The 17,043-nt window shown below is 38.7% G+C and overlaps 1 protein-coding gene across 1 annotated transcript in view; it reads right to left on the reverse strand.

The window, feature by feature from the left end:
* The window catches only part of Orp8 (Oxysterol-binding protein-related protein 8), a 234,742-nt gene that overhangs the window by 163,840 nt on the left and 53,859 nt on the right, over window positions 1-17,043 (reverse strand). The gene's annotated exons all lie outside the window — the stretch shown is intronic.

Raw genomic sequence — 17,043 nt, forward strand, 5'->3', positions numbered from 1 at the left:
CCCTCCCTCTGTGTGTGTGTGTGTGTGTGTGTGTGTGTGTGTGTGTGTGTGTGTGTGTGTGTGTGTGTTGGGACCACCTATCATGGCCTGTTTACTCTGTCGTCACTGTACCACGCTATAAGGTATTTTAATATTACTCCTCTTACAGGCAGACGACTTTATTTAATTTAAGAATGCCTGATGGCATCAGGAGTTAAGAAAGGCTACATGTAATCCTATGAGTTCGAAAAATCTCTAAATTAATCGATATTAAAAAAAAAAAAAAAAAAAAAAAAGCGTCCAAAGGCCGAATGAACATAATGAAAAACAAGTCACCGAAAGATGGAGTTACAGGGATCAATCAGAGAGAGAGAGAGAGAGAGAGAGAGAGAGAGAGAGAGAGAGAGAGAGAGAGAGAGAGAGAGAGAGAGTCATAACGTTAAATATTCGCAAGTCTATACATACGAATCATAATAAAATAAACAAGGACTAATTTGGTGCCTATATTACGCTGGTATGACGTCCCATGTGCAACACTTAGGCTTTATTTTCACGATGGCATACGAAGAGATACCAATAAAATCCCAGAACAATGTTATCATCACAGACAATAATAGCGACCATCATCAATGACGTCCCGTAACGAGACCAATTAGTCTTCGGTACCGTTCATGACTTCACTGACAGCGACCAATCAGCATCCAAAGAGGTCATAACGTCATTCACTGGAACTCTGCATCCAAAGATCATGACGTCACTCACTGGGACCAATCAACATCCATGGAGGTCATGACGTCACTGACAAGGGCCAATCAGCAGCCAGGAAGACCGTAATGATACCAACAACAGCCAATCACACGTAGGGAAAATTTCACCCCCTCAATTAACAGGACAAAGGCCAAACTGATGAAAGGAACGTCATTCAGAATCACTTAATTAATTCAGATGTTCTTTACACTGTGTAATTTGGGCATCAGGGTGAGAGAGAAGACGCACAATACGGGTAACATCACAAAATGACATGCAGAAGACATATGCAGTAAATAATAATAATAGTAATAATAATAACAAACAACTGCAAAAATATTAATAGTAAACAATTCATACCTGCAAAAGAAAAAGATAATCTGCATTAACTGTGCATAAAAGTCAAAGCAGAGGGATATCTGGTGCATTGTACATACGACTGGATAATACCGATGTTAATATTAATATGGGGTGAGCTAAAAATAATAATACGAATAATGAGAATAAGAAAAAGAGCTATTACATTAACAATAACAGTATGGATATCATAACTGCCAAAAAAAAAAAATCATAATAATAATAAAGTGCATGAGTCATAGTGCAAACAATATTTTCTGTATAATGTGATACTGTCCATTATAACAACACGGTGAACAACTAATAAAAAATAACAAAATAAAAACCAGTGCAGATAATATTACTTCCCCTACCTGTCTGTCTAGCCGAAAACTGTAGCCAAGATAATCACCGAGATTATTAAAACACTCCTTCAAAACATCTTACCCTCATCCAAGCCTGTTATAATAAGTATCAGTATCAATGAGCTACGTAGTTTCAAAGTTCAGTAAGATCAAAGGAACTCACCAATTTACATATTAAAACAAAATGCATAAATACCATACCCTGTACCACAAAAAGTCACAATGCAATTATTTATAACCAAATCTAGGCATAACTCAGTCAGAATAAAAAGTTAGAGTTCAATAACTTAATTCATATCAATTATCATAAAGCACAATTTACACTAATCTTTCCCCATTCAGTCCAGTGACGTCGGTTTTCCTTTATTCTTGCCGCCACCAAACGTTTTTATTTAGTTTAAGAAAGGCCTTATGGTAAAGGAGTTAGTGGATACTCCCTCTAACCCCCTAACACGTGTGCCTCCTAAACTGAATAAAATCCTCTGGTAGGGGCTGCCATACAATGTATACAACGTAACCGAAGTGAAAGAGATAACACTTCAAAAACCTTCGATAAATACATTAGGACACAAAGTATTTCATTTAGCTTCGGCAAATACATTAGAGTGCAAAGTACTTCATAAATCCTCCACGACGATAAATACATTAGGAAACAGAGTACTTCACAAATCCTCGACAAATACATTAACACACAGAGTACTTAATAAATTTTCGACACACATAAGGAGTGTGAATGGGAGTAACATCGACATTTCACAGCATACCCATAGGTGACACTGAGAACACTGAAAGCAGGGCCATTTGTATTACACTTAAAGGCAAAGCAACAACGTTCACTCCTTCACTTCGATGACTTTTTGTAATCAGGTTCCAACCGGGCGATTTTAGTCTCCTTTAGAAAGATTATAGGTAACCCTCCGGGGCCAAAACTCTCTCTAGAGCTGAATAAAACCGTCTGTTGAAAGCAGGATTATATTGAATAAAGATGTCATCGTAGTGAAGTGATTAATATATGGAACAGTGATACGAGATAAGGAGTAAGGGGCGCAATAATGATAACAGCAAGAATAACCAAGCATCCACAATTATAAGAGGAAAACTAAATGGAAAGAAGGCTAAATACGTAAGTTATAATAATAATAATAATATAATAATAATAATAATAATAATAATAATAATAACAATAAAATAAAAATAATAAGCAAAACGGAGAGAATAAGTAAACGAGACAACACTAACATACGATAAGCATAAAAGGAGAAGTAAAGAACATCAAGAACTACATGAAAATAAGGGCAATAAATACTGCAGTCACGGAGAGACCAACAAGAATAACAACTGAATAACAAAAAATATAAACAACAAATACGACGATAAATACGAGAACAACGTCCACGGTTAGAGGGATTTACAATTTTCCCGTTCTACACAAAAATTTCCGCATCTATTAAAAAAAAACATAAAAGGTAAAAAAGTAAAAGAAAAAATAAATGAAAGTTATTTATAGGCGTTATAAAATTTCCCTAAATGCGGAGAAACACGCCCACTCAAAAAAAGCTACCTGTGCTTCATTTTTATCGCTCAAAAAAGAAAAAAAATAAGCTTCCATTAGAGAATTAAACTAAAAAAAACACATAACCTACCTGAAACACACACACACACACACACACACACACACACACACACACACACACACACACACATCCTCCACCCAAAAAGTCAGAAAACAATACGTCAAATCAAAATTATGAAAATCCCAAAGGAGGAAGAAAGGTAAAGTTTTCTGTAAATAAATATATACTGTACAAATAAACATGTAAAGAGGTATATACACACATACACACAATATATCTATCTATCTATATATATATATATATATATATATATATATATATATATATATATATATATATATATATATATATATATAATTAATAAATGAATGACAAAAAGCATCCATATAGTCCTACCAGTCACCTTTGTCACTGATCACCATACTTATATATATAACACTGAACAGTTGCCTGCTTGATATGTTACGGTTACTTCAAAAAACGGATAAATAATTAAAGAAAAACACAAATAAATAAATATAAATAAGAACTCGTTCTAAAAAAAAAAAAAAAATGCACACGAGTTCACTTGCAATTACACAGTATTAAATAAAAACAATTTCTTCAAATAAAAAAAAACTAAAATAAAAATGTATATTAAAAAAAAAAATACATACCATTAAATTACGTTATATGAGAGACTGATTCACATTTCCAAACGTGGAAAAATATCAGTCAATTTTTCCAGTTAATTTATTGGAAGCTAATGAAACGTCAATTCAGTGTATAACTGATAAAAAATAAAAAAAAACTAATAAAGCAAACAAACACACTCACTTCCCATACGAATCCAGAAAATTATCCCACGGTGAAAATAACTATAACTCAACAACAACTATATAAAAAAAATAAAGTATAAAAAAAAAGCATGCGGACTTCGTAAAACGAGAAAACAATCAAACATTATATTCCTCCAGAAATGCACTTTAAGAGGAACGATGGCATTTACAAACATGGGAAACTGACTGCCCATCTTCTAGTTAATTGGGTGGAAGATGATGAAACGTCACTCCAATGTCTTACGGGGAAAACGAAAAAGAAAAAAAAGAAGGAAATAAATGAAAATGAAAAAAAAAAAATGCGTCTCTTTCCCCCACTAAAAAAATTCCATGTGGTCCCCTTTATAATTTTAAATATATAAAAAATAAATTCTTCCCCACTAGCAGCTGGGAAAGTCATAAAACAACTGAAAACAATATAACCCTCGTAAATGGACTTATGAGACTTAGGCTTTGGGATTTCCGACAAGGGGGAATATGTCGGTCCCTGAGAAAGTTACCAGGGTGGAAAAAGATGAAGTGTCACTGGGTAAAAAACAAATCAAAATTCCAAAAACAAACAACATTCACATCCTCAAAAATAACTCTAAAAATGCAACATTCAATTCATCAACCCCTCCTGTTGGGTAAGTACTTTTCTGTATATTTCTCTGCCATCCTCGGGCCATTTTACTGTGCGCTGGACGGATTTTCGAGCTTCATAGGCTCTACTACACAACCGTCATTAATCTTTTCACTAACACGGTTCCTTCTCAAGTTTAATGAAATCATCTGGAGGGAGGAGAAATAAAACAGTATATACAGTACGTCCTCGGATGGAAGAACCAATACAAGTAAAAAGAAGAAAAAAAAAAAAAAAGTGTCCTCATAGAACGATAAAAATACACAAATAAAAAATGTATATACCGGTACTTCCAAAACACGCACTTACGAGTTACTCTTTTAACACTGAAGGAGTTGAGAGAGAGAGAGAGAGAGAGAGAGAGAGAGAGAGAGAGAGAGAGAGAGAGAGAGAGAGAGAGAGAGAGAGAGAGAGAGAGAGAGAGAGAGAGAGAGAGAGAGAGAGAGAGAGAGAGAATGTAAATAAAAAATTGGCAAAGAAAAATGTATAGTATATACTTCCAGAAACGTTCTTAGGAGAGAGAATTTTGACATTCACGACCAGGGGAAAATGTCTGTCCGTCTGCGAGTTAATAGGGTGGAAAACGATGAAATTATCCTAACCCTCTTGTGGTCAGGAAAATTCTTATACTCTACAGAAATTCCAGGAAACGACTGACGATTTTATTCAGCTGAGAGTGAATCACCGGTGCGTGAAATTGTTAGTACAGGTACAGTAATATTTAGTCTCTCATGGTAGGAACATCTCTAGTATTCCACTTCAGCTAAAGGCTGACGATTTTATTCACAAGACACTGAATAAAGAATCGAATCTTTACGTTATTCAAAGAAAGGGAGAAAAATAACTCACTTCCTTAGAAAATGTCCCAAATATATATATATATATATATATATATATATATATATATATATAAATCACTTCCTCAGAAATAACCTAAAAACAACGTTCACATCCCTTAAAAAGCAAGAAAAAGGTGATGTCCGTCTTCAAGTTAACTGGGTGGAAAATGATGAAATGTCACTCGGCTACCAGAGAGAGAGAGAGAGAGAGAGAGAGAGAGAGAGAGAGAGGGAAAAAAAGGAGGGGGGGGGGGAGATGGAAAGGAAATATGAGTGAAGAAGACGCAGGGAAAACGGAAGGCCATGAAGTGCAAGGAATACGTAAATACAAAAGTGGTGGGCGAGGAAGAGAAATAGAGAACACAAGGAGAGAGAGAGAGAGAGAGAGAGAGAGAGAGAGAGAGAGAGAGAGAGAGATGAAATAGCCAATCAAGAAATAATAGAACCTACTAAGATCTCATTCTACACACGAGTTACCAATCCCTACATCACTCCTGCCCATCACCATTACTCGTACATAATAGCCCAGATACACACACACACACACACACACACACACACACACACACACACACACACACACACACACAAATCATCAACAGAGTGACATCAAAAAAGCAAAATAATCTCTCACCTGCATGTTGCCCAATCCTCCACCATATGGCTGCCTCTTCTCCAACTCACACCACCCTCACTCATACCTCTCCACCCTCCGCTTATCATCAGTCTCCCCCTCCATCTCACTCACCTACACTCTTATAGTCGGGCTTTCTCCACTCTCCGCCCCCCCCCACCCCCCCCACAAAAAAAAAATGCAAATATCCAAAGCAAAGCAATATAAAACGAACAACATAAAACGGAACAAAAACAACAGCCACAACTACTGATCCCACTGGATTACATAAAGAAAGATAGACCCACTCTACATCAGCCCGGCTCACCTCTCTCTCTCTCTCTCTCTCTCTCTCTCCTAAGCTTATATCAATCATTCAATCGATCAGTCAATCATCCAATATATCACAGAACTCCATCACCAACCCTCTGTACCACCTTTGGCGCAACACTACACCCACACGATGTACACATATGTATCCTGAACAAACAAAAACACAAACGTAAACAGGCAAACACGTCACTGGACACTTGTAACCTTCACCAAAGAGACAGATGTATAAAGTGCGTAAAAAAAAAAAAAAAAGGCTAGAGAGAGAGAGAGAATGTGTGTGTGTGTGTGTGTGTGTGTGTGTGTGTGTGTGTGTGTGTGTGTGTGTGTGTGTGTGTGTGTGTGTGTGTGTGTCCGATCAGGGGAAAGATTAATATGTCTGGCAAAGCTGTCCACAACGATACCGATATTAGAACATGCCCCTGAATGCGTCTCTGAGCATGTACAGACCTAACCCCTAAGTAATGACTCAACTACCACCAGACCTGATAATATGACGAAACCTGATCTGCTGGTGACTACAGGTTATTTTGCTCTTTGCTTCTGAATGCTGGACCTGCTGCTACTACACCTGGCACGCAGATGAAGGTCTACTGGTGAATATACCTGTATGTTACTCTGCCCTTTGCTTTTCAGTGGACACCTACGTAGACAGATAAAGATCTCCCTTCATCGGCACAACTATCTACTCTCCCACTCCCCCCTCCCTTCATATCCTCCTCTTCCTCTCCCTCCCTCCTCTCCTTATCTCCCCCTACCTCTCTCCTCTCCTGCTCTCCCCCCTCCCTGTCTCCTCTCCTCCCACTCCTTCTCGCTCTTTTCTTTTCAACTTTCACTCCCCTTTTCTGCATCTTTGTACGCTCCTTCTTCCTCTCCTATAGAGCCTGATCTGCTACACCCAGGCCCCTTGACTGTGGGTTTCTTTCGTCGCACACAGTACGCCAAGGCACAATATCTATTCTGATAATCACACTGACAGTCATGGTTGATAAGCACTGTACACAAGGTGGTTCGGCTCTTGCGCTCTGGGACGGCTGGTGTGAGAGGCAAAGACATTTAAGCTGCTTCAGGAAATTACCAGTCAACCATGTAGTCACTGGATTTAAAAAAAAAAAAAAAAAAAAAAAAAAAATCATAAAGCATGAATATGACTATGGGAGGTAGAAAATGGTGCAGAGTAAACACTGATAAAACAATGACTAAGTCGTATCCAGTACACACGAGAATGAGCTGTGTTTAGCGTGATACCTGGACCATCTTGTATACGGAATCCAAATGGAGTTACAAAATGATTCTATCCCTATTTCCCACGTGTGGTGAGCGGGATCCAGGAGCAAGAGAAGTTCTTAGAGTATAAATGATAAATACATGAAATAATATAAGACAAACAACCATACAGATAAAAATATATAAATAAGCACCTTAGACACGAATAAATCAATATACAAATCACACATAAATGCACAAGAAGTAAATCAGGAAAATTAACATTACGCAATAAATCATCATAGTATCATCCATCAATATGAAATCCATCAATAAGGGCGCGAGCGATAATGGAGAGAAGTCACATCAGGTACAAGAAAAATATTACTTACGGCTGATATCAACTGGGAAGACGAAAAAGAAGAAAAAAATGACGTCGAACATTGGAAACACATTACTGAAGAACAAGACTGAAGAATAAGATATCATTTCTAGTAATATTACCGTCAGGATGATATCAACTGCGAGGAGGAAAGAATATTAACACGGAAACATCAAATATATAAAGCCATCAAAACAGGGAACACATCGATTACTGGAAGACATTAATTTCGGGGTGGACATCAACATCGGGGAAGACATCAACATCGGGGAAGACATCAATTTCGGGAAAGATATCAGTTGCAGGAAGACATCAATTTCGTAGGGGACATTAGTAATTGGAAGACATAATTTTGGGGAGGACACCAATTATGAGGCGACATCAGCCATGAGAAGACATGTATTGCGTGATGACATCAGTATGGGATACATGATATCAATTACATGGAGACAACTATGAGGAGACATCAACTACGGGAAAGACATCAATTATTAGGAGGAAATGACAATTACGGGATAAATGTCACCATTTATGTGAAAACTTCAATATGGGAGTCAACAGTTTTTAGGAAATGACATCATCTGAGGAATACACTGCATCCATTAATTATAAGGCAACATCAGTTAAGGAGAAAATCTTCAACTACGGAATAAGACACCCACAGTGATTGTAAAAATCGATTATCGTGATAAAATGACATCAATTAAGTGATAAAATAGTATCCATTAAGGAAATTACATCAATTTTAAGGGATACAGTAACTAATTATGGGAGGAAATTATCTGAGCTAAATCTGTTTGGCAGTTAGCAATGAAAGTCACAATTAAAGAATACCGCAAAATTACAATGATTAGAGAATGAATGGTATTAGACTAAAAAATGAAAAAACAGGAATTAGAGAAAATTAAGATTTTGATCTGTATAAGAATTAAGATATCAATCCCGCGAGAGAATATTAGCCATAGAGTAAACCAGGAAATGTTAAGGTAAGTATTAGTCAATATGAAAGTGCAAGCATATTTAGGCACAACTGAATTATAAAGCAATAAATAAAGTTTAGCCCGAGACCTCAGGGTAAACCATAGATATGTAATAAAATATAATAATCAAATGGAAATGGTTACCCAAGAAAAAGTACCAGCAGGTTTAGTCAAGAGTTATTACAGCAAAGCACAATGACGAACACAATTACATTAAGCCAAGACAAAACATAGTTGGAACTGTCAAAGGACCAAGAAAAGGTATACTCTAATGAACTTGAATTTAAGCACAATATCAGTTAGACAATTACAAGCAAAAAAAAAAAAAAAAAAAAAAAAAAAAAATTACCATGTAAAAAACAGTCATGGGTTACTGTATATATTTGTCAATATCAAAATAACCCTTCAGAGATCAGGGCCCCACTTAAGTACAGCATTTTATTCTGGTTACCGCCAGACAGGTTTACTGAGTTGAGGAGAGTACCTGCCCTATAAAGGACTAGAATATATCTCACGTATGCCACACTAGAGAGCAGGATCCCTCGTACATAAGCTGTTCTGCCTTCTGCCAAACAATTTTATTCTGGTGAGGCAAACCCCTATTCTCTAAAAGGTTAGGCCACAATGCACCAAAGCCACATCAATCAGAAGAGTGGGTGAGTGTAATTAAGAGTAGCAAGCCATCAGGAGACAATTACTTACACACACAAGAGCACAGGTGAAAGCAGTGGTTAGAAGAGGTGATTGCGAGCATTTACACATAGAGGTGAGTAATTAAAGAGGAAGATGGCCGCTTTACCTGGCTTGTGTGATATTGGTGAGTTCATGGTGGTGGTGGTGGCTGGTGGGTGCTGGGGGGCAGTAGGGGCGTGGGGGTAGGGGGGAAGCAGGATGTGGTGGCCGGAGGAAAGAGTAAGGGTAAGGTATGAGCAGGGAGGAGGATAAAACAGGAAGGGGGGGAGGGGAGTTGTGGGGACAGGAGGGGGTGGAGAGGCAAGCAGTGAGGAGGGAGAAGGGAAAGTGCGTATGTATGTGGAAGGGAGAGGTGAAAGGAAGCGAAGTATTGAAGCGAGGGAGGAAGCTAAAAGAGATGTATGTAGCAAAGTAACACGAGGCAGAGGGGAGTTAAGCAGTAGGGTCAAGGAAGGTTGAGGTTAATGAAGGGAGGGGTTGATGGAGGCTGAAGGGGGATGAGGGGAAGACTGGTGGACGTATGAGGGGGGAGGGGGATGTGAAGGCCTGCTTGCCTTTTTAAGTTTCTTTCTCCGCCCCTGTGCTTGGATTGAGGGAGGGTGATGAGGAGATGACTGGAAGAGAGGGGTGATGGGGTGACTGGGGGAAGACTGGTCGAGAAATGGAGGGAGAAGTGAGAAGAGAAGTGGGAGGAAGTGGAGGGGGGAATTGGGGGAAGTGGAGGGGGGAATTGGGGGAAGTGGAGGGGGAATTGGGGGAAGTGGAGGGGGAATTGGGGGAAGTGGAGGGGGGAAGTGGGGGAAGATGTGCGGGGGAGGGGGAGGGGAGGCTGCCCTGCCCCCTGTGCACGGCCCCCAGCCTATTGGGGTGTGAGGCCTAGGCTGGGGGTGGGCCTAGGCTGGGATGGGACCTAAGCTGCAAAACACAACCGGTGAAGTAACATCGTGGAAGAGAGGGGTTCATTGGAGGTCAAATAACTAGCAAACAAACTGCTCCAGCTCAAACACCACCCATCAACATCTCACGACGTTTGAATCAATAACATCAATGCATCGTTAAGCTGCTCATCATACTCATCATCATCATCATCATCATCATCCAATTCCCAGAAAAAAAAAAAATCGATAATAGTTACTTATGCTTGCCGAAACATTTACATCAGTCAAGAGTCAACTGTAATCTGCTCATAACATGCTTGCTCTGCCAACTATTTCAAGCACAGTGAAGTCAAAACCCATCAAGAACGCAGCATTAGTATTCCGGCAAACGGCAGATGACTTCATTTAAGCTTAGGGAAATCCACGGCAGACAAACAAAAATTAAGCGTGGCATTTGGTAAATCACTAGACAATACCGTGATTTATTTGGCCGTTTCTCCTGGCCCATTCAGACTTCATAACACTTGTTCCTCAGTAAATTATTTTCCTTACTTTACTCCATATTCTCCCGTACGTTATTTTATGCCTTTTAATAATCGATGTAGTTTCATCAATAACCTACAGAAGGTTACTGAAGTGTAATAAACAGAATAAAGTGCTGAGAAAATAGCGTTACGAAGTTTTCTGTCCGAACAAGATACAAGAATTTATTGAGGTGAAATGTTCAAAATATATCGCCCGGGAAGAAGTACCACGAACTTTTGTACGCGATCGAGAAGCAACAGGAACGTAAAATTTTTCAGCATAAACTGCCAATGGAAAAGTACTACGTCGTCTCCTACGCGAACGATACTACACACTGAGGGGGGAGGGGTGATGGGTGCGAGCTGGAGCAGTGACGTGGAGGGAGAATTTATGGATACACCCTATACAGGCTAAAACACAGTGATAAAGGCAGTATAGTAATCACTGCCAGGCTCACTGAATTAACCCCTTCAATGCGGTGACCTATTCTATATTCTCGAGACCTCCAGACGATTTTATTCAGTTCAGGAAAGATCTCTCGTACTGAAAAGGTTAATAAAGACTGCAGCTAACCCCTCCAGTTCGAATCCTCTCCGATGATGAATGAAATCGTTGAAAGGCAGCAAGAATACACGAGAGAGAGAGAGAGAGAGAGAGAGAGAGAGAGAGAGAGAGAGAGAGAGAGAGAGAGAGAGAGAAATTGTCACCGCAGTGAAGTGTTAACCCTTTTAATCCGATGACATATTCTGCTATCTCCAGACAGGTTTATTCACATTAGGATTTTTTAAACTAGAAGGGTTGGATATAACCTTCACTAACATCTCCACTGCTCTAGTTCCTTTCAAAGTTAAAATACTGTACTATCGTCTGGGAGTAGCAACAATAAACTGGAAAATACGTCATCGCCGTGAAGTTATTAAAAAAAAACAGTGGGTGTCATATAAGTACACTGGTGGATTAAAGATAAAATCTGGTGCAACAGCACACTGGTGATTAAATTGTTCATTATATACACTTATTAAACATATAAACAGTGGGATATTATTAAACTGTTCAAATATACACTTATTAAATATATAAAGTGGGATGTCATTATTAGCTTAGCATAATAGAAATCCGTAGCATACTGCAGTCTGCACATTTGCCAGGGGCTCAAAATATACAATATAAACCTTATAATTATTCACATGCAAAAATGGCTTAATTAACCCCTTCAATAAGACAGCCTTTTCCGGTAAGCTTTACCGTCGCTATACAGCTTTATTCAATTTAGGAGACATAGTAGTAAAGGGGTTACGATTATACGGTAAAATTATATATATATATATATATATATATATATATATATATATATATATATATATATATATTGCAAACATAAAATGAGTCATCATTAACCCGGTATGGTTTACACATGTATGGGAAATTAATACCTGCATAGGCTATCTGCCAAGGAGTAAAAATATAAAGGTACAGTACCGATACCACATTATATGGAGTAAATAATCATCATGCAAACAAGCACTCCCCTAATTAACCACTTCAGCACCAAGGTGTATTTCATATTCTAATTCTGCCTCCGCTAAGGTACACTATCATTCGTTAGTTCAAAATATGCGAGAACTTTGGCAGTGAAGGGGTGGGTCAACCACATCTCCATTAACGTCTATGTAGTTTATTCATGCTGCTACCAAACGATTTCATTCAGCACAGGAGACCTCTCAAACAGGAAGGGTTACATGTATCTTTCATTAACTTCTTGATTAATAGGGTGTTCTGAGTGAAATCGAAAGGTATCAGCAAGAACGTGAAAAAAAATGACGTTCTCGACCAGAAAGGGTTACGTTAATTATAAAAGTTTCGCATTACTATCTAACACGGATAAATAAGCAAGCAGGAAACTGTAAAAACCAGTTCCACAACCAAACGGGGAACTAAAAGCGAGAGAGAGAGAGAGAGAGAGAGAGAGAGAGAGAGAGAGAGAGAGAGAGAGAGAGAGAGAGAGAGAGAGAGAGCATTTTAGTACAATGACTAATCTTATTCTTGAGAGAGAGAGAGAGAGAGAGAGAGAGAGAGAGAGAGAGAGAGAGAGAGAGAGAGAGAGAGAGAGAGAGAGCATTTTAGTACAATGACTAATCTTATTCTTGAGAGAGAGAGAGAGAGAGAGAGAGAGAGAGAGAGAGAGAGAGAGAGAGAGAGAGAGAGAGAGAGAGAGAAAGCATTTTAGTACAATGACTAATCTTATTCTTGCTATATCCAGACGATTTTATTCAGCTTTGGAAAGACTTTGGGACTGGAGAGGTTAACCCATTCGCTCCGGTGACGTACTCTTTATTTAATTCTTGTGGCTCCAGACGATTTAATTTACAAAAGGCTTGTGAGTGTGAAAGGGTTTACCTATATCTAACCCCTCCAGTTCTAAAAATCCCCCCTGAGGCCAATAAAGCTTCCTGGAGGTACCAAAACGAAAATAAAAATAAAGAAAAATAAAGAATACGTCATCAGAGTAAAGAGTATTGAGACACCCCTTTCTAAACCTGAATAAAATCGTCGAAATAAAATAAAATTAATCGTGGTGACTGGTTAAAAAAAAAAAAAACACACACACACACAAGTAAAAAGATAATAAAAAGAGCATAAAACGTATACAGAATATCCAACCATGCGTACATGCGGAACTAGCGTGCATGTGCCTGTTCGTGTACGGTATATTTTAAGTGTGTGCGTAAATGCGTCGGTCCCACTGTACGCTTGAGTGCGTGTGCGCGCGTGTGTATAGGTCCAGTTGTGTGTGTGTGTGTGTGTGTGTGTGTGTGTGTGTGTGTGTGTGGAAGCCTTAAGACGGTCAAATCCTGCAACAATGAAGTTATTTCTAGACAGGTCAAATATCTATTTACGTACTTTTACACAATATTACCATAACCACTTAACTCTTTCATGACTGTGTGAACGCCAGCATTCTATTTGACACCAGAAGAATTTATTTAATGGGGAGTCATAATACTGTCCATATTAATCCTTTCATCGTCGCAATAGCCCTACAGATGCGTATATTAATCTTGAGAGGGGTAATAGGAGCCTGAGTGTTAAAATCCATGGTATCAAGAAATGGAAACTAAGCCTACCTGACGCGACGCAATTCTACCTCCACTATGTCAAATCAGTATATGTCAATTTGTTCTCATTCAATTTACACGCAAGGAAAAAATTACTTTCGATCGCATTTTGCTTTCGATAAGTACAAGAACTGTGAAAAATTTACTTCCCCTATGTAAAATCACTATGTATTTTTTTTTTCTAATTCAATTTACCCGCAAAGAAAAATGTACGTTCTACCTAATTTTGTTTTTGATAAGTCCAACATATGTGAAAAAAAAATCTATCAAAGGCACTGAGAGAACGGCATACACCTCAGGAGAAAATATATAAAAACTTATGAATACGACGATAAATGAAATACATAAATCTGGGTCATGGAGAAATTCAGAATATAAAACAACAGAAGATCGCTAGAAAAAAAAAAAAAAAAAAAAAAAAAAAAAAAACTACAACCTTTCCCTAATCTGGCTCTACTGTACACGTGACACATGATGATAGCCAGTGATAGCCGCGTGAATGCTCAACCTTGACCGATATTTCCAATACATTATATCACTGATTTTCCAATATCCTCTCCAATTACTCAAGTGAAATGACTAGTGTAAGAACTTATCATCTACCAATTACAAGATCGGTGCCTGACTTTTATGAATATTTTAACCACCTTCAACTTCCAGTAGTCCACTTATCATTTATGAATTCCAAATTATCATTTATGAATGCAATGAGCACGACAAAAAAAATAAAACATATAAAAACGGTTAACCACCAAGGATCGCAGTTTCGGTATGACGTCAAATTGAAAGGACCAACGGCAGCGCAAATAGAATTAAAGCTGAAGCTATGACGTGATGGATCTGAAAAGACCAATGATAATCTAAATATAGCTAGTGGTAATGACGTCATGAATCTGAAAGAACCAATGACAAGTTGGGATTCGCAGCTGCAAGTAACTCGCTACAAAACTGAGTGACGTTAACGAATTTTGATCGATGGTGCAAATTGTCATATAATATAATAACGAAAGACCGCGTTACCAGGATCTTGTTCACTCAAGCTGATTGGCTAGTGATTGAGTGACGTCACAAGGGGTCCTGGGCGTTTCCCGACCATGCCCTCCGCCTCAGATAAGCAATAATCAAGTTAATGAAAGTGTTGTTGGCAGGACTGATAAGGGAAAGTATTCATGTCTGACGAAGCAATATTATTAATAAGGCTGTTGTTAGCGGGAATGATTAAATAAAAAGAGTTGGACGCTGGACTGACAATATGCAGCAGGGTGATTAGCTGGACGGATAAGTGGAAAGGACTACAAGCAGATTAAATAAGAGTTGTTAGCTGAAATTATAGGTTTATAGACGTGTAAGGAGATTTAATGAGTGTTGGTAGCTAGACCGAACTATAAAAGACCATAAGGAGATTTAATGAGTGTTGATAGCTAGACTGAATTTTAAACGACCATAAGGAGATTTAATAAATGTTGTTAGCTGGACTAGTAATTTTAAAAGACTATAAGGAGATTAAGTGTTGTTAGCTGGATCAGGAATTTTTAAAAGGTCATTGGGGAAAGTTAATACGCGTTGTTAGTTAGACTAGTCATTTAAAAGACAAATGGAGAGATTTAATGAGTGTCGTCAGCTGATCTCGTCATTATAAGGGACCATAAGAAGTAATAAAAGCCTGCTAGATGGAGTAATAATTTAATGGAACCGTAGAGAGATTTGACAAGAGTTCTGTTTGCGGGACTGATACAAGTTCGCACTCTCGATGGCTTGAAGGAACTCCAAACATCTCTTCTTTAGCGATTCATCTTGCCTTTTATACCTTAGCCTCTTCACTACCACTTTTGTTGTTGTTGTTGTTGTTGTTGTTCCTGCTATCAGCATATGGGTTAATTCAGCTCTGGGAAATCTCAGGTAGTAAAAGGATCAGTGCACTTCCTTCCTAAAGGCCGGTTCACACGAGCTGAATCGCGGCCGTTTTCTTCGCCGATTTGCGGCGGGAAAATGCCGATTTTCGGCATTTTTCCCGGAAAGGTGTTCACACGTACGGGGATGAGTGGCAGGAACGCGGCAACAGTGTTTACAAACAAAGATGGACCGCCGTACTCGTACCAGGTGTGCAGCCCTTGCACTTGCACTTTCTCTACTTCAAGATAAGCCGTCACGCATCTGACTCGTCCGTGGCTGTCTAGGAGAAAAGAAGAGAGTGTGTATTACAGGCTGGTGAGGGAGCTCAGCTTGGAGGATCCCCAAACTTTAAATGAGTGGATCAGTCTTAACATGACCCAGTACGACCACTTGCTGGGGCTTGTGACACCCTTCATTAAAAAACAAAATATGCTGATGAGGGAAACTGTGATTGCTGGAGAACGGCAGGCATGATGAATAAACTTGTGTTGGCCACGCGTGATGAAGTCGAAATGGTGGTACTGTAAACACACAAAGATGTCGAATTCGTCTTCGTTCCCAGAGCTTTGTCTTGTTCGGTGCTTCCATTTTAATCGGCCCGGCAACTTTCTCCCGATTCCGGAGAAAAAAGACCGACATGTCGGTCTCTCCATACCGGCGAAAAAAGTTGCCGGAATTTCTACCGGGAAGCAAATTCCGGCAAAAAACTGCCGCGATTTTGCTCGTGTGAACCGGCCTTAACCCCTTCACAACTACACCTCACTCTTAAGCCGAGTAAGTTGGTCAGAAAAAAAAAAAAAAAAAAAAAAAAAAAAAAAAAGTCCTCAGGTTGCAGGGGTTAAAATCTTAAAGTATGTTAATGGTACAATCTATATCGATATTAAAAAGATAACATGATATGCCAAATAAATCGATAAGGAAAATGCGCTACAAATCCTCAGGTACCAATGAGATATCGATCTGAAGTGTGGAGTGATAAGAGACGATAAGATTAGAGATTAGAAGACGGGTTAGGCGGTACTTAACGTCACCAATAGGTCATTCGGGCGTGAAGCATTTCCGATTTGTGTACTCTGATGTTTTACCCTTCAGTACTTTGTTTTTCTTTTCATTTTTTTCTTTTCATCCATCCCTTATTTCTGGGGGT

Source organism: Coenobita brevimanus, chromosome 98, assembly GCF_032717465.1.
Source record: "Coenobita brevimanus isolate Jiangsu-jjx chromosome 98, ASM3271746v2, whole genome shotgun sequence".
NCBI lineage: Eukaryota > Metazoa > Arthropoda > Malacostraca > Decapoda > Coenobitidae > Coenobita > Coenobita brevimanus.